Here is a 5486-nt window from a genome sequence, read left to right as displayed (position 1 = left end):
ACAACTGTGTTTATACAAGTTCTCTGACTCTAGAACCTTCACCAGGAGAAATGGTGAAACCTGAATGTTTTATGCTTCGTTTGAGGAAGAGGGGGCCCCAGGAAGGTGTGCTGGGCTGGTGGGGGGAGCTCAGTGTGAGGAGCTGCGGGACTCCGCGAGGCTGGTCCGTCCAGATTCCCTCTGTGTATGAGGGGTGAGGGTCCTCTCACCTGAAGGTCTTAACCTGCTTCAGGGGGGACGGGCAAGAGGAGGTCGGAGACACCTTCCTGCTCCTGCCATCTTCTCAGACTCCTTCAGCTTACCCTGCTCAGTCCGCCAAGGTGCCGCATTTGGGGGCAGCGTGTCCTGATCCCCGTGGGCATGTCCCGCGTCTTGTTCATCATCCATCCATTGTCAGGCGTTTGTCGTTCCCGCCTTCCGGCTGTGGGTGACGCTGCTGTGAACGTGGCGGGTCACGTTTCTGTCTGGGTGTTTGTTTATTTTGGAACATGCCTCCCTCCCTCTTTCTCTTAGGATAGAAAATGCTTTTTGAGTAACTCTTTCTTCCCAAGGTAGTCCAGGACTGGCCATTTTGCTGTTCTCAAGTGAGGTAATACTTCCACGGGGAAGAGCATCCTACGTGAAGGTCTAGGTCAGCTCGTTAGAGGAGCACGTAGGGCTTCACGCCTCCTTGTGATACCATCTCTGCGTGACGGCGGCCGCGACCACGCATCTGCGGATGCTTGGGTGGACGCGAGGAGAGACGGCCGGTGGGGGGTTGGTGAGAGCTGTGTGTGTGGGCGTGGGTGAGACCCCACTGTTTCCCAGGAGGCTTGGCTGTCGCACACCTCCCTGGAGCCTCAGCCCCGGGAGCCCTGGCGTGCAGGCTGGGGCGCCCAGACGCGGCCCCCGGCGCCCCACAGGACGGCTGTCTGGCTGACGTGCGGGGCCGCATGCGGGAGCCCAGCCGAGTCAGGAGGGAAGCGGTCAGGCAGCCAGCGGATTCTGTTGTGGGTTTTTCCCTCTCTCTTGATTCTCATATTTGAAAATCGCAGAACGAAGGGCATCTTCTCTGTTTCGCTGGTGCTCCCGCAGTCCTGGGACCTGGAGAAAGCGCCTTTGCTTCCGTTTCCCAGTCAGGAAAAGGTACCCTGTTCTGCTCCCAGGGCTAGAGGGAGGTGGTGGTCTTTGCTCACGATCGTCGAGTATTAATCCATTAACCACAGCTGAGCTCCTGACAAAGAAGTGTGACCTTTCAAATTATCTGAACTGTCTGCTGTATGTCACATTTTACCTTTTTAGAGAAGTGCTAATTCATGTTAAGTCCGCCTGAGAGATCTGTTTAATGAGCAGATTAAGCGGATGATTATCCCTCTCTTAATTTTTTTTTAAGGAAGGGCTGCTTGAGATGCCTCTTGTCTGTTTGGCAAAGGAACACAGAAAGGCCTTTTTGAAATTCCCCCTGCAGGGTCACAGGGGCCCAGGCTGTTTGCCTCATTAAACCCTGGTGGCTTCTTTAGAGCCAGCTCCCTCCAAATCGCCCTGACACAATTGTATCTAAATTAGCATCTGAGCGACCCCCTTTCTCTCTCTCCGGGTTTCCAGCCCCAGCTGACAGGGATTGGCAAAAGATGTTAATTGGTTGGGCCTGGCTCTGAACAATAGACTTGCCAAGTTGACAAAAGGACTAATGTTTCTTTCAGTCGGCACCCAGATTCACACAAGTACCTCTTTTAATTACCAGGAATTATTGTAATACCTGGTCAATGGAGTAATTGACCCTCAACAGCCAGCACTTGTTCTGGAATAGCTAATGGCACAGGCCTGGTCAGAGTCGCAGGACCCGGGGTGATTTGCGGGGACTAAAAAGAGATTTTCTCAGCCAGCCTTCTGATGTCCCAAGGCGGCCCAGTGGGAGTCCGAGCGAGAGGACTCTGGGGCTTAACTGGGAGGAAACGCGTGGGAAGCCACTCGGATCTACCCTTAGAATCGTAACGGAGGCGCAGGACTGCGTTTGGGGGTTTGAAAGGAGTCAGGAGCTCGGCAGCGATAGGGTTTAGGTCAAAGGCAGCTTCACAGGTAGGGACATTCCAGAGCAGTGGCTTCTACGCAGGAAAACACAAGGCTCATTTCCAGCCTACCCCTCAGCTCCCCGCTTTTAAAAAAGGGACATTTTTATTTCAGATGTTAGGTTACGTGAGTCCCCAGATCTCGTGTCACCTCACTCCTTATCACAAATCACCGCAGAGAGGATCAAGGTTCTGGAGAATTTGTTTTGCAAAATTGACTGTCTGCTGTGCCATGGTAAATTCCCACTTGTCAGCTACTTTCTCATTCTAGTCAAGGCTAGGATTCCTCCCGCATCATAATAGCAGTCAGGTGCTACCTGGTGTTTAGCTGTCACGGTTCACATGCAGCCTTTATTCAGTGATGCTAACACTCCACTCCAGGTGGGAGATGTTGATGATACCACAAAACCACTGCAGTGCATTGGGTAAGGTGTGGCCCTTCAGATCAGACAGAACCGGGTCCCCCTCCCACCTTGGCTACATTCAGCCTGTATGATCTTAAGCAAGTTACTAAAATGCCTACGTGTAAGTTTCTGCCTTGAAAAAGGGGTAAAGTGATTTTTTTAATGCCTATTTCATAGAGCAGTTGCAGAGTTAAATGAAATAAGCTCATCTTTCTTTAAAAAAAATTATTTTTTGTGTGTGTGGAGGTACTGGGGATTGAACCCAGGGCCTCATGCATGCTAAGCATGCGCTCTACCACTGAACTATACCCACCCTACCAAGCTCATCTTTAATTTTTTATTTTATTCAACGCAGCACCTGGTAAATAGTGGCACAGATATGCCACCTGTTACACTAATCACCCCGAGATTTCAGAGCCAGGAAATGATGGGAGGTGCTTTCTGCACTGACTGCTGTTTGACTCTGAAAGCCTGCACCTTCCCAGGGTGCCTCACTGTCAGCTTATCACTAGAGTTTAATGGAAAATATGATTCAAAGATGTTGAAAAATAAAATACGAATTGCTTATTTCCATCTTTTAAAACAGCAGATGAGAAAAAATGTCACTCATTAAGCCACATTCTGATCTTTTTAACCAGGAAATGATTTGCTTTTCATAAAACTAGGATTTACTTATTTCTAACAAGTTTCTATCAGGGGATGGTGAACATTTAAGCAAGACATCAATTGTTATTTCTCAAGGTAGCTATCTCTCTGCCACAAGGAGAAGGCACTGTTTATTCACTGTGTCGCAGGTGTGAAGAACTTTTCAGGCTTCAAATGTCTCAATCAGCAGTCTGTTTTGTGTTTGTTTGGATTTTTGATCTGGTGAGAAAGTTGTCTTGAAGAATGAAGTTCTCTGAGGTTAATATGGGTAAATATTTTAAAAAATGACCGCCCAAGAAAAACCCAAGTTTCTTGAAGTGACTTAGGGCATGAATGTGGGTTACCAGGTCCTTCTGGGCTTTGTCTGAAACCTACCTGGGTTCTAATCACAGAGCGTGGATTCTTCAGCAGAAAGCGTTCCAGGGCACCTCCGAAGCCTGAGTTCTCGTCCGGCTTCGCTTTTCAGCAGTTCTGAGCCCTCGGGCTGACTGTTTAGCCAGGCCCCGGGATCTGTTCCCTCAGCTGTAAAATGTGGAACTGGAACCAGAGGGGCTCAGATGACGCCTCACCAAGCTGACACACAGACTGGGCATCACAGCGCCGGCCCAGGAGGCGCTCCAGCCAGCACCTGGCTTGGTGTTTGTGCAGTCGCGGCTTCAGGGCTCTTCTGTTGGCACCCAGAGTCTTTCTCTTGCCTGATTCTGCCCCGCATCTCTTTCTATCTTCCTTGCTGGCCCTTCTTTCCTGTTCGGCCTGCGAAGGTGGTGCTCCTTACGAAAGCAGTCAGCCCAGGTTTAGCTGAGCTTGGTCTGGGGCACCTGCATGCACGTGGCCAGCAAGCCCACTGAACAGACGAGGAAAGGAAAGGGTACGGCTGGAAACCTGGTTTGGCAATAGTTATAGTCGTGGAAGCATGTGGCCTCATACAAAGAGAACAGAGGAGAACACAGAGAAAGATAGACTTGAGGAACGTCGACGTTTAGTAAGTGGATGTATTTTGGGAAAGCCCAGGATGAAAGTGAAGAAATACTGACAAGTACTAAAAAAAGGAGGAAAAAAAAGAGGCGTGTTCCTCCGAGTTCAGTCCAGTCCTTCGCGGATTTCGTCTCTCTCCTTCTGGTCGTCCCTTCAGCGCCCGTGTTCCCACTAAACAGAAATGCTGACCGCGCGGCCCTGAGTCTCCAGCTGTCGCCTCTTCCAGGCAGACCGAGCGCAGAGGCGGGCTGGGTCTGTCTCCCTGACGTGTGTCTTCAGGGACCGCGTCCTCCTTGCTTTTGCAACCACGGTGCCCAGCGCCAAGTAGGGTTTCAGAAATACATAGTAAATTGAGGCGAGCTCTCAAGTTTCCTCCCAGGACGAGGATTCTGTCTTCTCTACCCGCGCTTTGCGTCCATTATCATAATGTTGAAACAAAAACATGGAACACGTCCACGGAATTTTTCTTTACAGAGTCGTAGATGTGGGGGAATTATTTGCTTAAACCCAAGCTTCAGTTCAGTCCCGACTCTGTTCCTTGAGTAACATTAAGCCCATGCTATTTATCAGCCCTGGGCTGGGTTTTGAAAACATTTTCCACCAACTGTGAGTCAGATGGAAATACAGGAAGGGAAATGGAGACTTTAATAAAGGCAAACAATGTGAGAGAAAGGGGGGAAAAATGATGTGGGCAATTTTCACATAACTCATCCTAACTAGGCCTTTGAACTGGCTCCTTCCCCGGCTACAGCCAGGCTCCCAGGCCAGGGGAGCAGCCCTTCCAGAGAGGGCAGGCTGGAGGCAGAGCGCAGCAGGTGGGGGCTGCGGGCCTCACTTGGCTGCTCCCCCCTGGAGGAGAAAGGCTGCCCCCGGCAGCACTGGCCTGGCCTTCAGAGACCAGCCCTGGCTTGTGAATCAGCCTCGCCCGTGCTCTCCTGAGGTCGCTTGCCCGCTGAGAACCCTGTAGACTGGGTCAGTCAGACACAGGGTTCTGCTTAAAATGCATCACGGATAAGATAGGTCAATGACTAGGACCTACTGCAGAGCACGGGGAAGTGTATTCAGTATCTCCAATACCTTATGATGGAAAGGATCTGAAAAAGAATGTATGTATGTGCCTGAATCACCTTGCTGTACACCTGAAACTGACACGCACTGTAAATCAACTATACTTCAATTTTTAAATAATTTTTTAAATGTTTAAAATTTAATTTAATTTTTTGCCAGGGGTAGGAGGTAACGAGGTTTATTTATTGATTATTTTTTAAATGGAGGTGCTGGGGACTGACCCGGGACCTCATGCATGCTCAGCACCCACTTTACCACTGAGCTATACCCACCCCCCATGCTTCAGTTTTTTTTAAAAAGTGCATCATGGGATGTACTGTTTGAAGCATGTGGCTGAGCCACATCG

At 49.9% G+C, this 5486-nt stretch overlaps 1 protein-coding gene across 2 annotated transcripts in view; it reads left to right on the top strand.

Annotated features, from left to right (window-relative positions):
* Positions 1 to 5486, top strand: part of LOC102506353 (phospholipid-transporting ATPase IB) — a 416600-nt gene that overhangs the window by 339817 nt on the left and 71297 nt on the right. The gene's annotated exons all lie outside the window — the stretch shown is intronic.

This window comes from Camelus ferus, chromosome 14 (assembly GCF_009834535.1).
Source record: "Camelus ferus isolate YT-003-E chromosome 14, BCGSAC_Cfer_1.0, whole genome shotgun sequence".
NCBI classification, from domain to species: Eukaryota; Metazoa; Chordata; class Mammalia; order Artiodactyla; family Camelidae; genus Camelus; species Camelus ferus.
This window is presented reverse-complemented; position numbering and strand designations above follow the sequence as displayed.